At 43.2% G+C, this 15,571-nt stretch overlaps 1 long non-coding RNA gene across 1 annotated transcript in view; it reads right to left on the bottom strand.

Moving 5' to 3' along the window:
- LOC137843836 (uncharacterized) overlaps positions 1 to 15,340 on the bottom strand; it is a 40,777-nt gene extending 25,437 nt beyond the window's left edge. The window contains exons 1-2 of the long non-coding RNA XR_011089720.1: positions 14,871 to 15,340; positions 10,979 to 11,096 (exon numbers count right to left, since the gene is read on the bottom strand). This is a non-coding gene — a long non-coding RNA (uncharacterized lncRNA). The remainder of the gene's footprint in view (positions 1 to 10,978; positions 11,097 to 14,870) is intronic.
- Positions 15,341 to 15,571: the final 231 nt, after the last annotated feature.

The following is a 15,571-nucleotide window of genomic DNA, read 5'->3' on the forward strand; positions in this document are numbered from 1 at the left end:
TTGAAGAGGTTCTTTTATTCTCTATCCATTAAAATCCTGTAGAACATTTCCCAACTTAGGCTTTTCTGTAGTAAACTGTCAGTATAAAAGTCTTGTTTTCTTCTAAAGAACAGGGAAAGGGAAAACTGAAAGCAAGAAATCAGAGATATGGGACAGAAGAGCCTCCATCCAAACAGCCAAATTTTTCACTCCAAATTGAAATGTTGCCTTTCTTTGTAGTAGGCAGTCTTGTTTCTTCTGGCATTTTCTATTGAAGTGACAGAAGTTTTATTAAAAAAAAAAAAAAAGAAAGAAAGAAAGAATGAAAAAGCATTGTAAAAACAGCTGCCGAGTTACTTCTGCCAATCCCTTTACCTGCTTGCGCCCCAGTTTTGCCAGCTGTAAGGCAGAGATAATGGCACAGACCTGCCAAGCACTTCAAAATGACAAGGACTATGCAGCAGCCTGTTCTCTGTTCAGCAACAGGCTTCACGTGACAGCTGTGAATCGTCTCCTGTGTACACAAAACATTTTCCATTTAAACAATCATTAAGGCTTTTTCTCTGAACCATAATCAACAGATGAGGTAACGCTCTTCCCTTTTGCAAATGAACTTCTGCAAGGTGCCTGGAAACCACCTGCCTGCCGCTGTGCATACCTTTCATGTATGGCCTAAAACAAGTGGCAAGAAGTCAAATTACTGAGCACCAAGGCTTGGGTGAGCAAGCAAGCAAACATCAAACCAGAGTCATTTGGCCCCCCACCACCACCCAGCCAGTAACCATGCTGGAAAACAGCTCAGGAGTCGAGTCCTGCCTCTCAAGTCTTCTGCTCTACCCTGTAGACCAAGCTATTGATGATTTGCTGGTTCAATTACATTTTCTGCTCTGTTCTTTCAGAGACAAAGTCAGTGGTAAATGTTTTCTGCAAAAGGAAATCCATTACGAGCATTTCCCAGGATACAAGCGGTGCAAACCAGCTCACCGTCCTCGTGAAAAGGAACAGGAAAGAGACTGTGCAAGGCAATGGCAGACTCTGCCTTTCTGCAGCCTTTTCACTTTCCTTTGCCTCAGCTGCTCTGGCCACATCTGAGCACTGCTGTAGCTCTTCTTTTTTTCTGCTGAGCCTCACTGCCTCATTGCAAGTTGTGAATAGCTTTCCAAAACTGAGTTAGGAAGAAATAAGCGTACTGTGCATTGCACGTGCAGTGAATTGTCATTCCACTATTGAAACTTCAAGGTAAAACTGCATGAAAAGGACACTTCTTCTGAGGCTCCTCTAGCAGCAATAAATCTTCCAGCTGCATAAGATGGGAGGACACAGATTAAACTTGCAATTTATGTCAACAGGAGGGGCGTATGCTTGGCCAAATTCAGCTGTCAGTGTATCGCTAGGGCTTGCTGAGAACTGCGTGTTCAATTGCAATGGGAAATCAGCAGGTCAGCTGTAGGAACGTGTGTCCAAAGTCTGCAGACAAAGAACAGTCGAGCTGTGATCACAGCTTTCATTCCCCTTTCAATGCATGTGGACACCACCGCGAGTAACACCACTCTCTCCGTAGCTCAACACGGAGGCTCATTGCAGAAGGCTGAGAATTGCAGCAGAAGAAGAGCAGCAGAGTCAAGGAAGAAAATAAAGAGGAAAAGGGAGAAAAACAAGCAGAAATAACAGGGCTCATCACAGCAGGCATTTTCCCGCCAAGTGATACAGAAAATAATTTAAATAATAAATGACACAAGCTAAGTGTTTAATTTCTCCCTCCAAGCCCTTCTCTCCCCAGGCTCTCTGCAGGATCATCCTGTTGGACACAATCAATGAGATATCCCTTCACTACCCACTGAGGAAGCCTTCATGTACTTGCTAAACTCATGGGCCAAGAGTGTCTGCAACTTGACACAAGTTTCCTTGCTCTTCACATCTATTTCTTGCTACTCATAGAGGCAGAGGGAAGTCTAAGACTAAACTAAATGCCAAAAAGAGAAGCCTGAATGATGACAACACGAAAATTATCTGAAGAACTTTTTTTCATCTGAGACAAAGGAAAGAATGCAGAAATAAAATCTTCAGAAGTGATTTGTAATTTCTGGTTGGGATGGCCCTACTAAGCTAAAAAGTTCTTCCTCCCTTGTCACAGAAAACAAGTGGATTCCTTTCCTGCAGCACATTGGGTTATTTCCTCATCACATATACAATCAATAATTAAGATCCCTAATAGAGAAGAACGATGCTGGCACAATCAGCCCACAACACAGGTACAAACATCACCAAAACAAGCACCACAAAGAACACAAAATGTGTACAGTGATGAAATGAACAGCACTAACATCGAAATTCAGAAAATTTTCTTCTTTCTACCAGCTCAAGGTCGCAGCAAAGAGCTCCAACAGAGCATTCCACTTTCCCCAAACCTCCTATCCCCAATCTGGGCTCATACCTTTCAGAGCTACCCCAAAAACCACTGTTTAAGCACAGGCCTTGCTGCCTTGCAGCCTTCCCCAGTGTCACCTGCCAGGAAGCAGGTCCATGGCTAAGCCTGTGCTACAGTTTGGCGTTTATTATCAGGCTAGACTAAAAGTTTTCACAACACAAGGGCACATTTACACAGCACCAGTAACAAGGCCCTCTCACAGCCAAGACCCCAAAGAACCATCGTGCGGCAAATTCATAAACCCGAATGTGCGCAGAGTGCCTTCTTCACTCCAAGCTCCATAACTGCCTTTCAGCAGGGAGTTCCACAGACTTCTGGGGGTAAAGAAAACATAAATACAGACATACAAGTATATATTAGTTGGATCACTTTAAAATTAGCTTTTTGTTTTTAAATTTTGTGCCATTCTTGTTTTGTTTTCTACTGCTCTCCCTGGCTCAGGGATGTGGCATTTCCATAATATACTTAGTCCCACTGAAATGGAGATGCTTTCCAGGCTGTGGCCTTTCAGGAGGTGGGAGTCAGAACTAGCTTTCCTACAGCTCAGCTGTGTGCCCTCTGGTCTCTCCCAAGAGAGGAGCAGAGCTGCAGCCAGTCCAAGGAGGAAAGGGCAGGAGCTATGGCATGCACATGCTGCTACACATTCATTATCACAGCTACAAGAGGCTGCCAAGTTGGAGGAATATTTTTAGACTGGAGAAAAAAATTGGAACTTATTAGAGACTTATTAATACAAAAGCAACACTAACACTAGCAGTGTTCTCGTGTTTTCCCTATACTTACACAAATGAGGTTTATTTCCTTTCCTCCTCCAGCTTTTCTAGACAAGGACATTGGTGCTTATCCAGCCCCTGTGAGGACTTGGCAAAGATACCAGCACAGGAGAGGACAGTTGAGGGTCAGTGCTTGGTCTCAGGGGGATGGAGGGTGTTCTTCAACAGGACTCCTTTTGGTCCTGCCACAGCCACAAGCTTGTCACAAACTGCAAGGTCAGGGAACGAGCCTTGGTGCAAAGGCAGCGTAAATGCCCCACCACCAGCAGTGATGCACGGACAAAGTTTGCATATTCCCTGGAATATCCTGCCCTGGGGATTTATTGGCAAGTGGAGGACCAGGGCAGCTAACCTGAGTAAGATTTGCACAGGGAAACTGGACTAAACCCCTGTGTGGGCACATTCACCCAGAATCACAAGCAGGCTTCACTGAATTTAGCCTAATTTGGTCATTCACTTCAAAGCTATTTTAAATCTGAAGAAGAGCAGACATGCTACTGGCCAATGTAGTTTAAGGAATCCACTTAAAATTCACACTGCTGGTTTACCTGGACTAATTTTCACCCAAATGTCCCCATTTAAAGAAGCTTGAAGGAAAACTGGAGGAACAGCTCGGCCAGGTGACTTGAAGACAGCCAACACAGACCCAACCTCACCAAGCAGCAGGATCAGGAGAGTGGGGAATGATTTTAGCTCCTCCTGTGATGAAGTGTCAGTGATCTGCCTCAGTCCTTTGAGGTGAACTGGAGCCATGGCAGAGCCAAGCTGGCAAAAACAATTGCCCTGGATTTGCTACTCCAGGTTAGTGACCAGGCAACACTTGGGATTTCAGCCCAGTTTTCTACAAGAGACGTTTTTGGCTGAGCTGTGCAGACAGATTATTTAACAGAAGGACAGGAAAAAATGGGGAGGGAAGGATGGATTTAGCTTCTCCAGAGAAAGCTGCTGACAACGAGCAAAACAGAATACCCTAGAGAGAAAGTGCTTGACGAGAGACTAAGCCATAGGAATTGTGTTATCAGCATCGCAGGAGCAAACCTGGATGGAGTTACGGGCTGACATTTGAAAAATGAAAGAGCTGAACAGACACTGCTGTGCTGGTGAAACGATGAATGGGAGAGCAAAGGGGCAAGAGCAGGTAGAAGGGAAGATTTCATGCATGACTGGACAGGCAGCAGCAGCTCGCGGCTGGATACAGATCCCCTCCAGCACTATGACTGATCAGAGGGAACCTCTCAAGCAGAGGGTGTTTTTTGATATGCAAAGCCACCAAACTTTCCCCTCGCATAGGCAAAACATCCATGTAGTTTCACACTGAAGGTTGTTTCACCAGGTCTGTTTTCAGTACCAGGCTATTGCAGCAACAATAGCAAATATTGAACATATTAGGAAGCAATTCATCGAGCTGGAAAGAGACGTTATGGAGAGGATTTTATCAAGATAAGATAAGCAGCGACTTAGCTGCAGAGACAGAAACTGATCCAAATATATTACTTGTTATGCCCCTCTGAGAAAACTTGTATTTGTCTTGCCACCAAATACAAACACATAAATATCCAAGACAGATGTTGTCCTTTCCTCTAAAAGGCAACACACACTTCCCGGAAAGTAACTCCTTAGCAGCTAACAAGTTTTAAGTTTTGATGTATTCCACCATGCACTGTTAGGGAAAAAAAAAAAAAAAAAAAAAAAAAAAGAAAGAAGAGAGGGAAAAAAAAGGATACATTTAGTGAGAAAGCCAGATCTAAAAGTTAGTTGGAGGGCATGATTTTGGAGGGCAGAAGCCATGAAGATAATTAGGTTCTGATCAGTTTCGTGAAAATAGCAGCTGAGCATAAGGAAAGAATCCCTAGTAGCATCCCTGTGGCATGATAGGCTTTTACAGGAGGCAAGTTTCATTAGGCTTTGGAGAAAATGCCTTGAAGCAGAAAACCACAAGAAACCAGGCTTCACTGCTCTTCTATTCACAGAACGGCTTGTTTAGAAGTTACTGTCATTCATCATGTACAAATCCTTATTACAGATGCAATTGGTTTATAAACAGTGATTAAGTTTGAAACTATACCACAAACTTACAGTTAATGAACTAGTTCAACTTCTGGACCAATTTAGTTAAATGATCCTCCACCCCAGACCCCCCTCCCCCCCAGCAAAAGCAAGGCCATGGGTTAAGAACAGCTCTTCCATCAAGTACAAGCAGGGAGGAGAAAAAAAAAAAAAAAAGAAAAAAAGTAATGTGCCTATTAGTATCTGAGCTAAGAGAATAATTAGTTTTACCTCTTTCTATTCATAAATGGGTTGGAGCACCTTGCAATTTTCTTTAATTTATTTAGGATGGGAAATCTGCAAAATTATTCCTGCAAATAATTAGTTATTGATGTATAGTACTTAGGGAAAAGCACTCATAAGCAAATCAATCTATTATTCAAGCGACATTTGCTGTTTGGGGATTCGTGTCGCTGGAAACACTTTTTTGGTCTACTACTGACTGAACACAACCGCAGGCTTCTGCACAGGGGGGAGGTGGCTCAAGGTCCACTTACAGAAGAGTCAAACATTTTTTTCTTCCAATGACTGTTTTTCTCCAGCATAAAAGGTTTTGAACATTTCTTAGCAAAAGAAAATATAGCTATTTTATCAATATTCTAGAAACATTTTCCCAGCACTGAGTTGTCTCTGGCTAATAACAATGGCATGAAGACAGACTTTGAATTCCTCATGAACCCACAGAGTGTGGAGACAGCTTCAGATGCTCACAGCTGGGGGCTGATCTTCAATTTCAGCTCAGTTTCCCACTTCTCATCATGACAGACAAAGCTCTGATCACCAACAACACCCACCCATCACACTTTTGCTACAAAGCCACACAAATCTCATGTAATCATGCAATAACATCTTCCCCCAGCATGAGGGCCTCCCACACTTTGTGTGGGGATTTTTGCCACGAGTGGAACAGGAGGCCAGCCGAGTCTCCCAAAGTCAGCATTTTTCCCATTTTCCAGAGCATTTACTGCCCTCTGATTTTAGTTCAGGTTGTATGTAGCCACTCTCAGCAAAGCAAAGCAGACATTCCCTCTGCAGTAATCAAAAAGGAAGAACTACGTAAAATTATCTGTCAAACTTCAGAGGCTACGGTTGGTGTTTCACTGGAGTTGTGCTGAAACAGGCTGCTGGTGCCTGATACTGGAGGGTTTATGGAAAGAAGTGTGTATGGGGAGGAGGCAGACCTGACGACTGCCTCACTGAGGCTGCTCCACATCTGTGTGCACACATGGAGCAAGCTTGTGCTTGCATGTGCACACTGGCTAAGCACACACCAGTGAAGGGTTGCAAGGAGTAACCAGGGAAACCAACCAGGACTGCCAGAGCTGCTGATACTAGAAGTCAGGAAGCATTACGCCCTGCCCTCTGAGACCCTCAGCACCACACTGGCACGGGAGCACGCACAGCCCAACACAAGGCCAGTGGGCAGGTCTCTCCTGACGTTGCAAAAGGAAAAATCCCAAGCAGGCTCTTAGCATCCTCCTGCAAGCATCCGTGCTGGGCCTGCAGTGGGTAAAATGGGAGGAAAACTAGAGCTCTGCACCTGCTACAAACGTTCGTTGTTCCAAGGGCTTTATGCTTGTACAAGGAGCAAAACAATTTCGCAGCTTTGCATCAACCATCAGCTGCACAAGGGTTAACACTGTGCAGCAATCCCACCCTGATCTGATAAAAGCAAGAAACCCAGGCTGGCAGGGGACAAGCACCTTGCTCTGTGTGACATTTTAACAGCAATGAGCTCTGTGACAAGAGACGTGAAAGCCAGACCACAGCCTGCCCCATACTCTCTGTGATAATGGTGTTGCAAAGCTTTCCACACTGCATATGCAATGTAAAAAGCCTCTGGATGTGTGTCCTACAAGCAGCAGCAGACCCACCAGTGTGGCCGTGCTGCCAGTCCTTCCAGTGCTTAAGTGAATACTGCTTTTAGAGACCACATATTGCTACCTGGTACAGCTCGCTCCTGACTGCCTGGACTCTCATGATTTAAGTGCTACTTGAGCTCCTTCACATCCAATTTCCCTGCTCATCCCCCACCTCTCCTACAGAATTTCTTCAAACTGTATGCAACAAAAACCTCTAGAAGTATTACTTCATCCCCCTGCACTCATCAGAGATGCTAGTGTGAAATGCATTTTGGGGGATTACCAAATCCAAAACCACTAGTGCTTGTTAATGCAAATGCCTTGAACTGTCCTTAAGCCTTCAACTTCCCTCCTTCCCACATCAGCAGTGCCATTCTCAACATCAAGCAGCTTTGGTGCTTATTCCGTCTAACACTCCATGCAAATCAGTATTATCATGCGATGGTGGGTTCAAAAGGAATCTGCATTTCCTGGGCAAAGGAAGTAAATTTCTGTCTTTTTTTTTTTTAAAAAAAAAAAAAAAGCGTGTTGTAAAATATAATAAAAGCAGCTGCTTTTGGAGAAGTAAGAGATACATGTAAATATGGCTTTAAAGGAACATGTTCCTCTGCAAGCCCAGTAGAAAAAGTATTTTCAATGCACAACAGCCATCTCTATTAATCCCATCCTGTATTATTAGTTAACACTATTAGCTTCCATCCTCATTATTATCCAGACTGTGGGATTTGTTCCTTCAGTTCTGGCCTTGCCTTACAATGCTAACCATAAGGGAATCTGCTTGCCAGTTGGTCACCAGCAGCACTCACACTTGGCTCAGTGTTCGGGCACAACAGCCCCCAGGCTGTGTGTTTGCTAACCAGCAGTCAGGGCACAGCTCTGGCCTTTCTTGCATGCCTCTCTCCCTACCTGCTGCTTGCCCTTGGCTGAGTCATTAATGCTTTGTGCCTCTGCTTACTATCAGGGTGGATACATCATCACTTGCAAGTATGTTCATAGCTAACCCAGCCCCAAAAGGCTCTTATCTATGCTGGATGTTTTAGGGGTATGTAGCAAAGCCTTTCTCTAAGCATACAGGCTTTGAGATAGATAGCATGACACTGAAATTTGTATTGCACAAGTCCAAATTGCATTTCACAAATAATTTATTCTTGCATTAGGATGAGCACAGAAACGGAACTTCAGAGAACTGGAAATATAGAACTAGTGTATTAAAAGGAACATATGAACTTCCACATAATTAGTAACATTTTGTAAGGTGCCTTTACATAAATTAAGTACTACTAGTTCCATTATACAGGTGGGGAAACTGGGACACAGATGTCCCCAAGGCCACAAAAAGGCTGGTAGCACAGGGAAATACTACTACTCAGGGCTCAAGATTCCCCAGGCAATGCCCTAACCTGTGAGCTACATCTGATCTTACCAGAATAATGCTTTATTCCAGTATCAATTGATGGGGAGGAAAGGAAAGGAGAGAAACTATTGTCTATAGAGGATTATAAATTACTCAGTAATTCTCATTATAGGTGTAAGAAAAGCCCAGTAACTTTTAAAAGTCATGATGACCTTAAGCACCCATAACAGCTACCTGTTAGAAGCTCTCACATCTTGTGCTGAGCAAGATGTCACTGTCTGTCACCAGCACCCAACAGAGCAGGTCAGAAAACTAAATGTACTGATCCAGAGGTCCCTACGTGGTCACTCCATGAGAACAGACTAGCACAGCCTTTAACAGTGTTTTTACTTCCCATACCCAAAGAATGACATCAAGAGATCAGGTTTGAAACATACATAAAAAACTTTTTGGGGAAAAAAAATATGTATGCAAAGCAACGCTTTGCCACAAAGTCACAGAAAAAAATAAAGGAGTAAGGAACATCTCAGACTAAGCTAAGTAGCATCCCAGATGCTATTTAGTGAGGTGACACTTTATAATCTTTAATACATTTCTAAAACAAGCCCTGCTGAAGTCCCTGCTAAATTAAATGGGCTCACTGTGCAATAAAGTAGATAGCTGGAACTGCTACAAAATTACACTGCTTCTCTGCCCCAGATAAGCTTGTCACCAGCGAATTCTTCCACCCCCCCCCCTTTTTTTTTTCCATATTAATGCCCTCCATCATAATAAGGATTCCTACCCACTGCCAAAACTCAATTTACACTATTTACTTTAATGACCTCATTTGTCATCTTAGCATGTGTGTCTACCTCTGGGACTGCAGCCCCGCCAGTCTGCCAGAAGGTCTCATTTACAGTTTGCTCTTTCATTATTATTTTTAAAGATTAAATTGCTTCCATTTCAAGTCAAACAGTCTGGGAACTCCCACAGCCCAGAGGATACCACGACACATTCATACATTTGATCAAAATATGTTTTAGTGTTACACGCATCTTAATCTCAACTGACGCTGCCCTTCCACACTGCCCCACAGCATCATCCATCTGTTACCATCACCTTTAACTTTATTATTCCTTTTAATCTATGCACAAGATGCACACTGGCTATGACATTTGAATCCTGACATAACATTTCAAGTTGTGAGAAGAATTTTCTATTTTCCTGTTTTGGGGGGCAAGGTGGGTGACAGAGAAGGGTGTGATAACTTCATTTTCCAGCACATTCATTCGTCTGTTTTAAACCACAGCTTAACAGCTTAGCTGGACTACTCCAGAGCGGTGTATTCCTTCCTATTAAATTATATTTCTCTCTTACGGTGCATCTCCAATCCTGACATGCTCAGTAAAATTCAAGTCATTTAAATAGGTTAGGGGAAAAGATAATATTTCATGTTTCATTATACTGCATGTTTTGTGGAAACAGCATTACACAACTGCTAGAAATACAGCTAGAGGAAGTCCCCTAAAACGCGGCACCGAAACCAAAGCAACACGACAATCTGCCATTCAGAGCAAGGAGGGAGGGACTGGATAATTGAGAAATTCCTTGTGTCTGTATGTGGGGTCTGAACAAACCATTCCCGAGCTTGTTTGCAACACCTTTAAAAGGAGAAATTAAAAGCCATTTTCTTGCTTGTGAGCAACCGCTCTGTCCATTTGCCTCCTTCTGTCTCTGCCTCCAATTGACCGACTGGGACAAAATGTGTCTTACCAACGCAGCCCCTGCGATCTGGAGTGGCCACTCCTCTCTGTTTCCAGTAACATTTTTAGGCAGAATGGGCATTTCCTAGACACCAATTGCAAATCCCGGAATAAAGCTCAACCAGAACAAACAGATTACTTGCTAGGAAAACTGGGGCTAGAAAGGTGCCTAATTTAGAACCACAACATAATCAGTTCCTTCAATATTTAGGATTTTTTTTTTCTTAAGGCTAACAGAAACCTCTCTTTAACAAAAATAAAAATAAAAAATAAAAAAAAAAATCAGCCATCAAACTTCCCTAAAAACAAAGCTTAAGAGCTCTAAGTTCTTTCAGAGCACTTCTCATTTCTTCAGCTCAGGCAACTATATGATTACTTCTTTCTTGTTTTCCTACCACTGCAAACATTTATCCAGAGTCCCATTAAACATTACAGCAAAAACCCTTTACATCTCCCATTAGTGATTTCCAATATGCTGATATGTTTCTTCAGAAGCTTTCCCAGTGAATAATTGGTCCCAGACTAATAGTACTTGTTATTTATACACAGAGGTGTCCTGGCTTCAATAGCAGGAGTTTAAGTAATATCACCTTCTTCACATGTATTTGTGTCCAACATAAATGTGGGTATTTTCTACAGAAAAACTGGTTTCAGAGATCTCATCAATACTTATAAAATACAGTTAAAATAAAATTCTTCAATTGCTTCCAGATCCTATATGATGGTAACCTGGCAATAAAACAAATTTACAGGCTATGTATGCCATATAAAAGCATATTTATCTTACTTACAGTCAGATGATCAAGTTTCTGGTATGTCAGGAGAAGATGGAAGATACTGCAATACAGTCTTCCCCAGATTCCCTCAAGTCTTGCTCTGGATCATCACATATGGACAAGAGCAGCAAGTCTGAGGAAAAAACAAATAAGAATTGACAACATTCAACCAACAAAGGCAATGCTAGCGTAGTCTAAGACCATTTGCTAACACAGAAGCAATACAGCATCAAAGCTCTTAGGAACAACATCAGGTAGTGCCAAAAAGATGCAAACACTTTAGAGGCTATGCAGTAAAACTTCAAACAACAGCTTTTGGTCTGAAGGTTATTTTTCTCCCTTTACTTTTCTTTGTACCCGTTATTTTATCTGTGAAGGGTTTGTGTTATAAGCATACTCTGTTTGCTGCAGCACAGAATGGCTGATGCCTGTGCAGCTGACTCAAACCTGAGATTGAAGAGAACTATCTTCTATTTCTGCGGTAGCTGCTTCCCAAAGAAACATAGGGGGAATTTTAATAAAAATGGTAAGCTGGAAAACCTACAGAATTTGCATGTGAAGCAGAAAAAGATTCTACAAGAAGGGAAACAGAGGCACAGACTAGTGAAATCATTCCAGTACAGCTCTTAAAAAGAGAGCTTGAGGGCTTGAAAAAAAAAAAAAAAAAAAAAAAAAAAAACCTGCGGTTTACAAGGAAAGCCCATCTCATGAAACCTGAATCTTCCTATGATCTAAAAATTACAGATGAAAAATTTGTCTAAGCAGGTATATTTCTGTAAAGAGCGTCACGTTTAACAAGCCAGACTTTTCTGGTGCACTCCGTCAAAAGAGTTTCCCAATCCATTTAGCAAGGGGTAAAGGCTCTTTCTGACAGGCATGAAACTCTCACGCTTGGCATATTCTGACACCTACTCCAACTGTATAGAGGAATATTTGTAGTCACAGCAGGTAAACGAGCTGTGGACAGGGAACACAACTAATTTAATAGCATGAATTATTTACACATACATTCAAGAAAGCCATCTTGCTACACAGCAGTCCCAGCAGCAGGGATTATTAATTTATAACTCAACTACAGCTACATTAAACAGAACGAGGCTCCCATAAAACCTTAACTGTGGTGACGCACAGAAAATATTGCCTAACTCACCCAGAAAGTACAACAGGGTTCCCTAACAAAGCCTTGACCACCAGCCAGAGATCGATCATGGCTGTTGGGCACTGAAGCAACGCCCACTGGCTTCCGATCTGCACCCAGACACGCCAGCTTGTCTGCCGCGCCCATACAAAGCAGTGCATCCTGAAGTAGGATTTGTCTTTAAGCTTTCATTAGCTTCCAAAATAGCATCAGTTTCTTCCCCTTCAGAACAGCAGTGTGAGCACACCTGTCTCCATCAGAACAAAATCCTTGAGAAGACACCAGAGCATCCCCACGTCTGCCGTCTCCTGGCTGGGCCCCCTCAGCTTAGATCTGTCCAGACAAAGGCAAAGAGGTGCACCAAAGGGAAGGCAGGAGAAGCACTGGGGGTGGGCCCAGGAATAATGAGACCTGATGGGAACCTGCAGAATGCGTAGAGGAAAGGAGAAAATGTGAAATAACTGAGCAAAGAGTCAAGGAGAAGGAAATGGGAGCATGGAGAATGCTCCCCACAGAGACAGTCAGACTAGGGTGAAGGTAGGCAGGACAAGCAAAGGAAACTGGAAGACAGACGTATCCATCTCCCTCTGGAAAGGGAAATATACATTTAGAGGTAGAAACTTGGACAGCAATGAGAAATTTGAAAACTAAAAATAGGTCAGGAGCAGAGGCAAGGCAGAGGCAGGACTGAGCATGGGACAAGAGGAGCTCATTGCCTCACAGCACCACCCAGCAGCTCAGCCTTGTAAAATCGTGTATTTACACAGCAGAAACCCACATCATGTTGAGCAATCCCAAGACATGGGTTTAGAAACCCTGTTGCTTGGTCTAGCTCCTGGCCAAACACTTTGTATTCTTAAATCCTGCTGGTACCATCTGGAAAGAAATAGAAGCCGCCGCTCTGTGCAGGCGTTCTTCCAGCATGCTATTTGTCCTGATAAACATGCTAATAGCTGGACTGCCTGCATCTTCACATGGCTTATTCACCCAATAGATGGCTGATACAGCAAATTAATCTTCATACGGTAGTAACTCAGTTCCTATTAATGACTAGGAACCCTTCATAATGCGCTGTGATCAACCTGAAATAATTTCATAAAGTCAAACCTCACGGCAGAGCTGACTCCACTATTAACTCCTTGCTAAAGATCAAGGGACTGAAAAGGGCAGGTTAGATTGCCTGTTCTTGGTGATTTTGAGTGTTGCTGTTTTCAGAAGAGGTGGTTGGTGCTTCCTGAACATACAGGAAGGACCACACACTGGGGACAGAAGAAAAGGCACTTATCCCACTGAATTGTAAAAAGAAAGCATATATCAACCCAGTAAAGCAGCTCTTCCTCTTTCTGGCACAGATATATTTATGACATTCTCAAGAAGTGGGTGTTTGACCTACTTAGAAATCACTTTGTGATACTGTGTAAGTGACCAGCCAGGGGCAGAGCCTGGGTCAGTCCTCCTAAATCCTGAGCTCCCCTACACCTAAGCTGAAGAAGCATCCGACTATGGCAGCACCTACGAGCCCCCCAGGCCCTTTGGCTGGAACAAAGGTGAGTGGGCAACCTCATCATTCCCTGCTCTCCTCTAGGCCATCATGAACTGTGTGTTACTAATGTGAGGTTACTAACCAGGAGCATTCAGCATCACTGTTGTGCTGATGTCTGAAACTATCATTAGACCCCTGCTGAGGCTGCAGTTAAGGGGGTACCTGTGGACCAGGACAGTCAGGTGACAACCAGAGCCTCAGTTAAAAAAAAAAAAAAAAAGAAAGAAAGAAAAAAAAAGAACAACTCTACCTACTAACTACAAATACTGGAAAATCAGAAAGATTAATTATCTCAGCGGGATGGAAATTGTCCTGTGTCAGGGATTTCAGCAGCATGAAAGAGAGCTTCATACTGAATTTGAGAAGAAAAAGATGAGCGCTTCTGAGCATCTAGAGAAGGACAATGGGACAGATGGACACAGGAAATACACTGCAGAGACAGGGCCTGTGAAATGTACAGTCCTGGTTAGGAGTTGAGGAGGAGGTCAGTGAGGTTATTATTAGAGTGGGCACAGGATGCAGAGTAGGGATTTTACACTATAAGTTTCCCTACAGAATTGTTTTGAGATCTTACATTAAGACCATTACATTATTTTTCTGCTCTGTGCTTCAGTTTCGCCATCTTTACAAAAGGGGAGAGTGACATCAGCCACATGAAATGTTTTGAAACACAGAACCATAAGATGTGCTACATTTGATGTGGGTTGTGGGACTGCTGCGTGCTGTGGCCGAGGCACGCTTCGAGGAACGTACAGCCTACCGAAGGAGAGGCAGGGGTGAAAGGGGCTTTGGGGCAAGCAAGTCGGTACTGTTAGCAAGAGCCAGGCATGTGGAGCGGCATAATGTCCAGACTCCCATATATTACCTCTGTTAGTGTAAAGAACTGGGACCACTTGGGAAAGCAGCTACATGTATTAGCAGAGATGCAGCGTGCGTTTGATCACTGCCTGATGCGAATGCAAACATCAATCGCCCACACAACAGGTAGCACAACTAGATTCTAAAACACAGCGAGCGATTTTAAGCAACCACAACAGGTTTGTGACCTGATGGTTACCTGCCCCACAGAACAGGGCATGGATAAATCCTGCCCCGAGAAGGGCACCATCGCTCAGTACCCTGAGGACCAAATAACCATGCCTCAAAGGCTTGAGACATCGGGTAAAAGCTGTCTTCCTGCACACCACTACGAGGGCAACATGCAATTTATGTCTGGTTTTCCTTACCTCCTTTCTCCTCCACAGCTGTTGCTCTTTTCCTTGAGGAAGCAAAGCAGAAGGCACTGAACACACTTCATGAGTGCACAGAAAGCTCAAAGCAGCAAACTGAGCAGCAGAGAGGTCGAGGAGCAGGAGCACACCGCGTGCAACTGCACGTTTCGCTGCCACAGAGCTCCAGCAAAACTAAAGCTACGTGTTTTTTATTTTTTTCTCCCTGAGCAAAACCAAATTCCACCCATATCATTCATTACAGGAAAAGCAAAAAAAAAAAAAAAAAAAAAGAGAGAGAGAGAGAAAAAAATAAACAAAATAAACAACAAACCCTACACCTCTACACCTTCCTCTCCAAACCCTACTCCCTCAGCACCAATCAGCAACTTAATGGAGTCCCTCTGAGTGCTTGGGAGGGGTAACAAGGTCTGCCTGTCAGCAAAGCCCCATTGCTCCTTCTTGCCTCTTCCTGGTCAGTCTGTGTTACTGGGGAGTTACAGCTGAAATCCACAAAAAATAATTAATTGGTTTTGGTTTTTTGTTTGTTTTTTGAGGAGCTATTAAAACACCAGTCTAATTCCTGGTGCCTCAAAGTAAGCAAGCTTTAATGTATTTTCTGTTTGTCCACAAAAATGTGTTGGGAATTTATTTTTCTCTATTTTTGTTCTCTATTTTTCTCCTATTTTTTCCCTTTTGCAGGATGCCAGGGGAGGAAA

The sequence above is a fragment of the Anas acuta genome, chromosome 23 (assembly GCF_963932015.1).
Source record: "Anas acuta chromosome 23, bAnaAcu1.1, whole genome shotgun sequence".
Lineage (NCBI taxonomy): Eukaryota > Metazoa > Chordata > Aves > Anseriformes > Anatidae > Anas > Anas acuta.